The sequence below is a fragment of the Nothobranchius furzeri genome, unplaced genomic scaffold, assembly GCF_043380555.1.
Source record: "Nothobranchius furzeri strain GRZ-AD unplaced genomic scaffold, NfurGRZ-RIMD1 Scf276, whole genome shotgun sequence".
Lineage (NCBI taxonomy): Eukaryota > Metazoa > Chordata > Actinopteri > Cyprinodontiformes > Nothobranchiidae > Nothobranchius > Nothobranchius furzeri.
This window is the reverse complement of record NW_027223291.1, coordinates 7,501-17,500: the sequence shown is the minus strand read 5'-3', so window position 1 is coordinate 17,500 and position 10,000 is coordinate 7,501.

The window sequence follows — 10,000 nt, the reverse complement described above, 5'->3', positions numbered from 1 at the left end:
CTGGTGATGGCGGGGCGGAGGAGCAGGCAGCCTCCATCAGCTGATGGCGGGGTGTAGGAGCAGCAGCCAGCCTCCAGCTGGTGATGGCGGGGAGGAGGAGCAGCAGCAGCCAGCCTCCAGCAGCCAGCCAGCCTCCAGCAGCTGATGGCGGTGTGTGGGAGCAGCAGCCAGCCTCCAGCGGCCAGCCAGCCTCCAGCAGCTGATGGCGGGGTGGAGGAGCTGCAGCCAGCGTCCATCAGCTGATGGCGGGGTGGAAGAGCAGCAGGCAGCCTCCAGCTGGTGATGGCGGGGTGGAGGAGCTGCAGCCAGCGTCCAGCAGCTGATGGCGGGGTGCAGGAGCAGCAGCCAGCCTCCAGCAGCTGATGGCGGGGTGGAGGAGCTGCAGCCAGCCTCCAGCAGCCAGCCTCCAGCTAGTGATGGCGGGGTGGAGAAGCAGGCAGCCTCCGTCAGCTGATGGCGGGGTGGAGGAGCAGAAGCCAGCCTCCAGCAGCTGATGGCGGGGTGCAGGAGCTGCAGCCAGCGTCCAGCAGCTGATGGTGGGGTGGAGGAGCTGCAGCCAGCCTCCAGCAGCCAGCCTCCAGCTAGTGATGGCGGGGTGGAGAAGCAGGCAGCCTCCGTCAGCTGATGGCGGGGTGGAGGAGCAGAAGCCAGCCTCCAGCAGCTGATGGCGGGGTGCAGGAGCTGCAGCCAGCGTCCAGCAGCTGATGGTGGGGTGGAGGAGCTGCAGCCAGCGTCCAGCAGCTGATGGTGGGGTGGAGGAGCTGCAGCCAGCCTCCAGCAGCCAGCCTCCAGCAGCTGATGGCGGGGTGCAGGAGCAGCAGCCAGCCTCCAGCAGCTGATGGCGGGGTGCAGGAGCAGCAGGCAGCCTCCAGCAGCTGATGGCGGGGTGGAGGAGCAGAAGCCAGCCTCCAGCAGCTGATGGCGGGGTGGAGGAGCTGCAGCCAGCGTCCAGCAGCTGATGGTTGGGTGGAGGAGCAGCAGCCAGCCTCCAGCAGCCAGCCTCCAGCTAGTGATGGCGGGGTGGAGAAGCAGGCAGCCTCCATCAGCTGATGGCGGGGTGGAGGAGCAGAAGCCAGCCTCCAGCTGGTGATGGCGGGGTGCAGGAGCTGCAGGCAGCCTCCAGCAGCTGATGGCGGGGTGCAGGAGCTGCAGGCAGCCTCCAGCAGCTGATGGCGGGGTGGAGGAGCTGCAGCCAGCGTCCAGCAGCTGATGGTGGGGTGGAGGAGCTGCAGCCAGCGTCCAGCAGCTGATGGTTGGGTGGAGGAGCAGCAGCCAGCCTCCAGCAGCTGATGGCGGGGTGCAGGAGCAGCAGCCAGCCTCCAGCAGCTGATGGCGGGGTGGAGGAGCTGCAGCCAGCCTCCAGCAGCCAGCCTCCAGCTAGTGATGGCGGGGTGGAGAAGCAGGCAGCCTCCATCAGCTGATGGCGGGGTGGAGGAGCAGAAGCCAGCCTCCAGCTGGTGATGGCGGGGTGCAGGAGCTGCAGGCAGCCTCCAGCAGCTGATGGCGGGGTGGAGGAGCTGCAGCCAGCCTCCAGCAGCCAGCCTCCAGCTAGTGATGGCGGGGTGGAGAAGCAGGCAGCCTCCATCAGCTGATGGCGGGGTGGAGGAGCAGAAGCCAGCCTCCAGCAGCTGATGGCGGGGTGCAGGAGGTGCAGGCAGCCTCCAGCAGCTGATGGCGGGGTGCAGGAGCAGCAGGCAGCCTCCAGCAGCTGATGGCGGGGTGCAGGAGCTGCAACCAGCCTCCAGCTGGTGATGGCGGGGTGGAGGAGCTGCAGCCAGCCTCCAGCAGCCAGCCCCCAGCAGCTGATGGCGGGGTGGAGGAGCAGAAGCCAGCCTCCAGCAGCTGATGGTGGGGTGCAGGAGCTGCAGCCAGCCTCCAGCAGCCAGCCTCCAGCTGGTGATGGCGGGGTGGAGGAGCAGCAGCAGACAGCCTCCAGCAGCCAGCCAGCCTCCAGGAGCTGATGGCGGTGTGTGGGAGCAGCAGCCAGCCTCCAGCGTTCAGCCAGCATCCATCAGCTGATGGCGGTGTGAAGGAGCTGCAGCCAGCCTCCAGCAGGTCATGGTGGGGTGGAGGAGCAGCAGCCAGCCTCCAGCAGCTGATGGCGGGTTGCAGGAGCTGCAGCCAGCCTCCAGCAAATGATGGCGGGGTGCAGGAGCTGCAGGCAGCCTCCAGCAGCTGATGGCGGGGTGCAGGAGCAGCAGGCAGCCTCCAGCTGCTGATGACGGGGTGCAGGAGCTGCAACCAGCCTCCAGCTGGTGATGGTGGGGTGGAGGAGCTGCAGCCAGCCTCGAACAGCTGATGGCAGGGTGCAGGAGCAGCAGCCAGCCTCCAGCAGCTGATGGCGGGGCGCAGGAGCTGCAGGCAGCCTCCAGCAGCTGATGGCGGGGTGCAGGAGCAGCAGCCAGCCTCCAGCTGGTGATGGCGGGGTGAAGGAGCTGCAGCCAGCCACCAGCAGCTGATGGCGGGGTGAAGGAGCTGCAGCCAGCCACCAGCAGCTGATGGCGGGGTGGAGGAGCTGCAGCCAGCGTCCAGCAGCTGATGGTTGGGTGGTGGAGGAGCAGCAGCCAGCCTCCAGCAGCTGATGGCGGGGTGCAGGAGCAGCAGCCAGCGTCCAGCAGCTGATGGTTGGGTGGAGGAGCAGCAGCCAGCCTCCAGCAGCTGCTGGCGGGGTGCAGGAGCAGCAGCCAGCCTCCAGCAGCTGATGGCGGGGTGCAGGAGCTGCAGGCAGCCTCCAGCAGCTGATGGCGGTGTGCAGGAGCTGCAGCCAGCCTCCAGCAGCTGATGGCGGGGTGCAGGGGCTGCAGGCAGCCTCCAGCAGCTGATGGCGGGGTGCAGGAGCTGCAACCAGCCTCCAGCTGGTGATGGCGGGGTGGAGGAGCAGCAGCCAGCCTCCAGCAGCCAGCCTCCAGCTGCTGATGGCGGGGTGGAGGAACAGAAGCCTCCAGCAGCTGATGGCAGGGTGCAGGAGCAGCAGCCAGCCTCCAGCTGGTGATGGCGGGGTGGAGGAGCTGAAACCTGGGTCGGACCTGGTCTGCAGCAGGGCCCATTACCACTCAGAAGCTGATGGCAGTGTGTGTTTAGGTCCCTGCGGGGTGGATGAGCTGAAACCTGGGTCAGACTTGGTGTGCAGCAGGGCTCAGCACCCTCCAGAAGCCGATGACAGTGTGTCTTTAACTCCCTGCCTGGTGGGAGAGCTGAAAGCTGGGTCGGACCTGGTCTTTAGCAGAGCTCAGCAGCCTCCAGAAGCTGATGGCAGTGTGTGTTTCATCCCCTGCGGGGTGGGAGAGCTGAAACGTGGGTCGGACCTGGTCTGCAGCAGGGCCCATCACCATCCAGAAGCTGACGGCGGTGTGTGTTTAAGTCCCTGCGGGGTGGGAGAGCCATAACCTGGGTCGGACCTGGTCTGCAGCAGAGCTCAGCAGCCTCCAGAACCTGATGGCAGTGTGTCTTTAATCCACTGCGGGGTGCAGGAGCTGAAACCTGGGTCGGACCTGGTCTGCAGCAGGGCTCAGCAGCCAGCAGAAGGTGACGGCAGTGTGTGTTTAGTTCCCTGCGGGGTGCAGGAGCTGAAACCTGGGTCGGACCTGGTCTGCAGCAGAGCTCAGCAGCCAGCAGAAGGTGATGGCAGTGTGTGTTTAAGTCCCTGCCTGGTGGGAGAGCTGAAACCTGGGTCGGACCTGGTCTATAGAAGAGCTCAGCAGCCTCCAGAAGCTGATGGCAGTGTGTGTGTTTTGGTCCCTGCGGGGTGCAGGAGCAGGAACCCGGGTCGGACCTGGTCTATAGCGGAGCTCAGCAGCCTCCAGCAGCTGATGGCAGTGTGTGTTTAATTCCCTGCCTGGTGGGAGAGCTGTAACCCGGGTCGGACTTGGTCTGCAGCAGGGCCCATCACCATCCAGAAGCTGATGGCAGTGTGTCTTTAATTCCCTGCGGGGTGGAGGAGCAGAAACCTGGGTCGGACCTGGTCTATAGCAGAGCTCAGCAGCCTCCAGAAGCTGATGGCAGTGTGTGTTCAAGTCCCTGCGGGGTGGGAGAGCTGAAACCTGGGTCGGACCTGGTCTATAGAAGAGCTCAGCAGCCTCCAGCAGCTGATGGCAGTGTGTGTTTAAGTCCCTGCGGGGTGGGAGAGCTATATCCCGGGTCGGACCTGGTCTATAGCAGAGCTCAGCAGCCTCCAGCAGCTGATGGCAGTGTGTGTTTAAGTCCCTGCGGGGTGGGAGAGCTGAAACCTCGGTCGGACCTGGTCTATGGCAGAGCTCAGCAGCCTCCAGAAGCTGATGGCAGCGTGCCTCTAAGTCCCTGCCTGGTGGGAGAGCTGAAACCTGGGTCGGACATGGTCTGCAGCAGGGCTCGGCAGCCTCCAGCAGCTGATGGCAGTGTGTCTTTAAGTCCCTGCCTGGTGGGAGAGCTGAAACCTGGGTCGGACCTGGTCTATAGCAGAGCTCAGCAGCCTCCAGCAGCTGATGGCAGTGTGTGTTTAAGTCCCTGCCTGGTGTGAGAGCTGAAACCTGGGTCGGACCTGGTCTATAGAAGAGCTCAGCAGCCTCCAGCAGCTGATGGCAGTGTGTCTTTAAGTCACTGCCTGGTGGGAGAGCTGAAACCTGGGTCGGACCTGGTCTATAGTAGAGCTCAGCAGCCTCCAGCAGCTGATTGCAGTGTGTGTTTAAGTCCCTGCCTGGTGGGAGAGCTGATATCCGGGTCGGACCTGGTCCACAGCAGGGCCCATCACCCTCCAGAAGCTGGTGGCAGTGTGTGTTTAAGTCCCTGCGGGGTGCAGGAGCAGAAACCTGGGTGGGACCTGGTCTGCAGCAGAGCTCGGCAGCCTCCAGCAGCTGATGGCAGTGAGTGTTTAAGTCCCTGCGGGGTGGGAGAGCTATATCCCGGGTCAGACCTGGTCTAAAGCAGGGCCCATCACCCTCCAGAAGCTGGTGGCAGTGTGTGTTTAAGTCCCTGCGGGGTGGAGGAGCAGAAACCTGGGTCGGACCCGGTCTACAGCAGAGCTCAGCAGCCCCCAGAAGCTGATGGCAGTGTGTGTGTGTGTGTGTGTGTTTAAGTCTCTGCCTGGTTGGAGAGCCGATACCTGGGTCGGACCTGGTCTGCAGCAGGGCTCAGCAGCCTCCAGAAGCTGATGGCAGTGTGTCTTTCATTCCCTGCGGGGTGCAGGAGCAGAAACCTGGGTCGGACCTGGTCTATAGCGGAGCTCAGCAGCCTCCAGCAGCTGATGGCAGTGTGTGTGTTAAAGACCCTGCGGGGTGGGAGAGCTGAAACCTGGGTCGGACCTGGTCTGCAGCAGGGCTCAGCAGCCCCCAGAAGCTGATGGCTGTGTGTGTTTAAGTCCCTGCGGGGTGGGAGAGCTGAAACCTGGGTCGGACCTGGCCCGCAGCAGGGCCCATCACCCTCCAGAAGCTGATGGCGGTGTGGGTTTAAGTCCCTGCGGGGTTGAGGAGCTGAAACCTGGGTCGGACCTGGTCTGCAGCAGGGCCCATCACCATCCAGAAGCTGATGGCTGTGTGTGTTTAAGTCCCAGGGGGGTGGGAGAGCCATAACCTGGGTCGGACCTGGTCTGCAGCAGGGCTCAGCAGCCTCCAGTTGCAGATGGCAGTGTGTGTTTAGTTCCCTGCGGGGTGCAGGAGCTGAAACCTGGGTCGGACCTGGTCTATAGCAGAGCTCAGCAGCCTCCAGAAGCTGATGGCAGTGTGTCTTCAATTCCCTGCGGGGTGCAGGAGCTGATACCTGGGTCGGACCTGGTCTGCAGCAGGGCCCATCACCATCCAGACGCTGATGGCAGTGTGTGTTTAAGTCCTAGTGGGCTGCAGGAGCTGAAACCTGGGTCGGACCTGCTCTATAGTAGAGCTCAGCAGCCTCCAGAAGCTGATGGCAGTGTGTCTTTAAGTCCCTGCGGGGTGGGATAGCTGAAACCTGGGTCGGACCTGGTCTGCAGCAGGGCCCATCACCATCCAGACGCTGATGGCAGTGTGTGTTTAAGTCCTAGTGGGCTGCAGGAGCTGAAACCTGGGTCGGACCTGCTCTATAGTAGAGCTCAGCAGCCTCCAGAAGCTGATGGCAGTGTGTCTTTAAGTCCCTGCGGGGTGGGATAGCTGAAACCTGGGTCGGACCTGGTCTGCAGCAGGGCCCATCACCCTCCAGAAGCTGTTGGCAGTGTGTCTTCCATTCCTAGTGGGGCAGGGGAGCAAAGACCTGGGCAGAGGAGCGCCTGTCTGCATCCGATCCGGCCCCTCAGCAGCCCGCCGTGAGCCTTAGAGAACCCCCCCCCCCCCCCAGCGGGCTCCAGGAACCGGGCCCTGCGTCGGACCCAGCTCAGTAAGGCCCTCCCTCGGGCCCTGCAGCAGGTGGCCCCGTCTATGCAGTCGAAAACCCCGCGAAAATCGGTGTAGAAACGCCCGAGAGGCGTGGTGCGGTTCCCCCGGCCGGTACCGGGTCCGGACCGGTCCGGAAGTCCACCCAGAACACTGCCTGGGGCTTCTGGGCGGCTCCCCAGGCGCAGGCAGTCGAAAACCGCGTGAAAATCGGTTCAGAATTGACAAAACGGCGACCTCGTCGCTCCAAAAACTAAGTCCAAACTAAGCCTTTCGCTTATCGCTTAACGCTTAAGGCGGTCGGCCTTATGGCCAGTAAATGAAAAGTGCCTGCGCCCCTGGAGGTTTTGGAAGGTGCGAGCGATGACCATGCTCGGGTTAGTAGGTGAGGCCATCGGAAAACCAGCGTGAGTTGGCGGGTTTGGGTGGCAATCTATTCCAGGCAGAGTCGACTATCTCTGGGCATCAATTTTGGGATTTTTCCGGCTCTGGTTCTGGGAGAAACGCAGGGGCAAAGTGCACGAGCCGCGGCCGATTTTGGTGGCCTGTCCCTGGGCACAAAGTCTGAGGAGTGTGGGCCTGGTTCTCCGAAAAATACCAGTCTGCTGGAGCTCACTCCCATGGCTCCAGGGGGCACGGCACACCCCCCGGTAGCCGACCAAAGTGCTCTACTCGGGCCAGACTCGGACCCACGACCCGGGGTGAGAACCACAACTACTGGTCATCCTTTTGACCTCCAGGGGGCGCGGCAGAGCCTCCCCAGTCCGACGCAAGTGCCCCACTTGGGCCATACTCAGACCCACGGCCCGGGGCGAGAACCACAACTACTGGTCATCCTTTAGACCTCCAGGGGGCCCGGCACAGCCTCCCTAGACCGACACAAGTGCTCCACTTGGGCTGTACTCTGACCCAAGTCCCGGTGCGAGAACCACAACTACTGGTCATCCTTTAGACCTCCAGGGGGCCCGGCACAGCCTCCCTAGGCCGACACAAGTGCTCCACTTGGGCTATACTCTGACCCAAGTCCCGGGGCGAGAACCACAACTACTGGTCATCCTTTTGACCTCATGGTCATCCTTTAGATCTCCAGGGGGCCCGGCACAGCCTCCCTAGGCCGACACAAGTGCTCCACTTGGGCTATACTCTGACCCAAGTCCCGGGGCGAGAACCACAACTACTGGTCATCCTTTAGACCTCCAGGGGGCACGGCACACCCCCCGGTAGCCGACCAAAGTGCTCTACTCGGGCCAGACTCGGACCCACGACCCGGGGTGAGAACCACAACTACTGGTCATCCTTTAGACCTCCAGGGGGCCCGGCACAGCCTCCCTAGTCCGACACAAGTGCTCCACTTGGGCTATACTCTGACCCAAGTCCCGGGGCGAGAACCACAACTACTGGTCATCCTTTAGACCTCCAGGGGGACCGGCACAGCCTCCCTAGACCGACACAAGTGCACCACTTGGGCCATACTCTGACCCAAGTCCCGGGGCGAGAACCACAACTACTGGTCATCCTTTTGACCTCATGGTCATCCTTTAGACCTCAAGGGGGCACGGCAGAGCCTCCCTAGTCCGACACAAGTGTCCCACTTGGGCTATACTATGACCCAAGTCCCGGGGCGAGAACCACAACTACTGGTCATCCTTTAGACCTCAAGGGGGCACGGCAGAGCCTCCCTAGTCCGACACAAGTGTCCCACTTGGGCCATACTCAGACCCACGGCCCGGGGCGAGAACCACAACTACTGGTCATCCTTTAGACCTCCAGGGGGCCCGGCACAGCCTCCCTAGTCCGACGCAAGTGCTCCACTTGGGCTGTACTCTGACCCAAGTCCCGGGGCGAGAACCACAACTAATGGTCATCCTTTAGACCTCCAGGGGGCACGGCACAGCCTCCCTAGTCCGACACAAGTGCTCCACTTGGGCTATACTCTGACCCAAGTCCCGGGGCGAGAACCACAACTACTGGTCATCCTTTAGACCTCCAGGGGGCACGGCAGAGCCTCCCTAGTCCGACACAAGTGTCCCACTTGGGCTATTCTCTGACCCAAGTCCCGGGGCGAGAACCACAACTACTGGTCATCCTTTAGACCTCCAGGGGGCACGACACAGCCTCCCTAGTCCGACCCAAGTGCTCCACTTGGGCTATACTATGACCCAAGTCCCGGGGCGAGAACCACAACTACTGGTCATCCTTTAGACCTCCAGGGGGCACGGCACAGCCTCCCTAGTCCGACACAAGTGCTCCACTTGGGCTATACTCTGACCCAAGTCCCGGGGCGAGAACCACAACTACTGGTCATCCTTTAGACCTCCAGGGGGCACGGCACAGCCTCCCTAGTCCGACACAAGTGCTCCACTTGGGCTATACTCTGACCCAAGTCCCGGGGCGAGAACCACAACTACTGGTCATCCTTTTGACCTCATGGTCATCCTTTAGACCTCCAGGGGGCCCGGCACAGCCTCCCTAGGCCGACACAAGTGCTCCACTTGGGCTATACTCTGACCCAAGTCCCGGGGCGAGAACCACAACTACTGGTCATCCTTTAGACCTCCAGGGGGCACGGCACAGCCTCCCTAGTCCGACACAAGTGCTCCACTTGGGCTATACTCTGACCCAAGTCCCGGGGCGAGAACCACAACTACTGGTCATCCTTTTGACCTCATGGTCATCCTTTAGACCTCCAGGGGGCCCGGCACAGCCTCCCTAGACCGACACAAGTGCTCCACTTGGGCTGTACTCTGACCCAAGTCCCGGTGCGAGAACCACAACTACTGGTCATCCTTTAGACCTCCAGGGGGCCCGGCACAGCCTCCCTAGGCCGACACAAGTGCTCCACTTGGGCTATACTCTGACCCAAGTCCCGGGGCGAGAACCACAACTACTGGTCATCCTTTTGACCTCATGGTCATCCTTTAGATCTCCAGGGGGCCCGGCACAGCCTCCCTAGGCCGACACAAGTGCTCCACTTGGGCTATACTCTGACCCAAGTCCCGGGGCGAGAACCACAACTACTGGTCATCCTTTAGACCTCCAGGGGGCACGGCACACCCCCCGGTAGCCGACCAAAGTGCTCTACTCGGGCCAGACTCGGACCCACGACCCGGGGTGAGAACCACAACTACTGGTCATCCTTTAGACCTCCAGGGGGCCCGGCACAGCCTCCCTAGTCCGACACAAGTGCTCCACTTGGGCTATACTCTGACCCAAGTCCCGGGGCGAGAACCACAACTACTGGTCATCCTTTAGACCTCCAGGGGGACCGGCACAGCCTCCCTAGACCGACACAAGTGCACCACTTGGGCCATACTCTGACCCAAGTCCCGGGGCGAGAACCACAACTACTGGTCATCCTTTTGACCTCATGGTCATCCTTTAGACCTCAAGGGGGCACGGCAGAGCCTCCCTAGTCCGACACAAGTGTCCCACTTGGGCTATACTATGACCCAAGTCCCGGGGCGAGAACCACAACTACTGGTCATCCTTTAGACCTCAAGGGGGCACGGCAGAGCCTCCCTAGTCCGACACAAGTGTCCCACTTGGGCCATACTCAGACCCACGGCCCGGGGCGAGAACCACAACTACTGGTCATCCTTTAGACCTCCAGGGGGCCCGGCACAGCCTCCCTAGTCCGACGCAAGTGCTCCACTTGGGCTGTACTCTGACCCAAGTCCCGGGGCGAG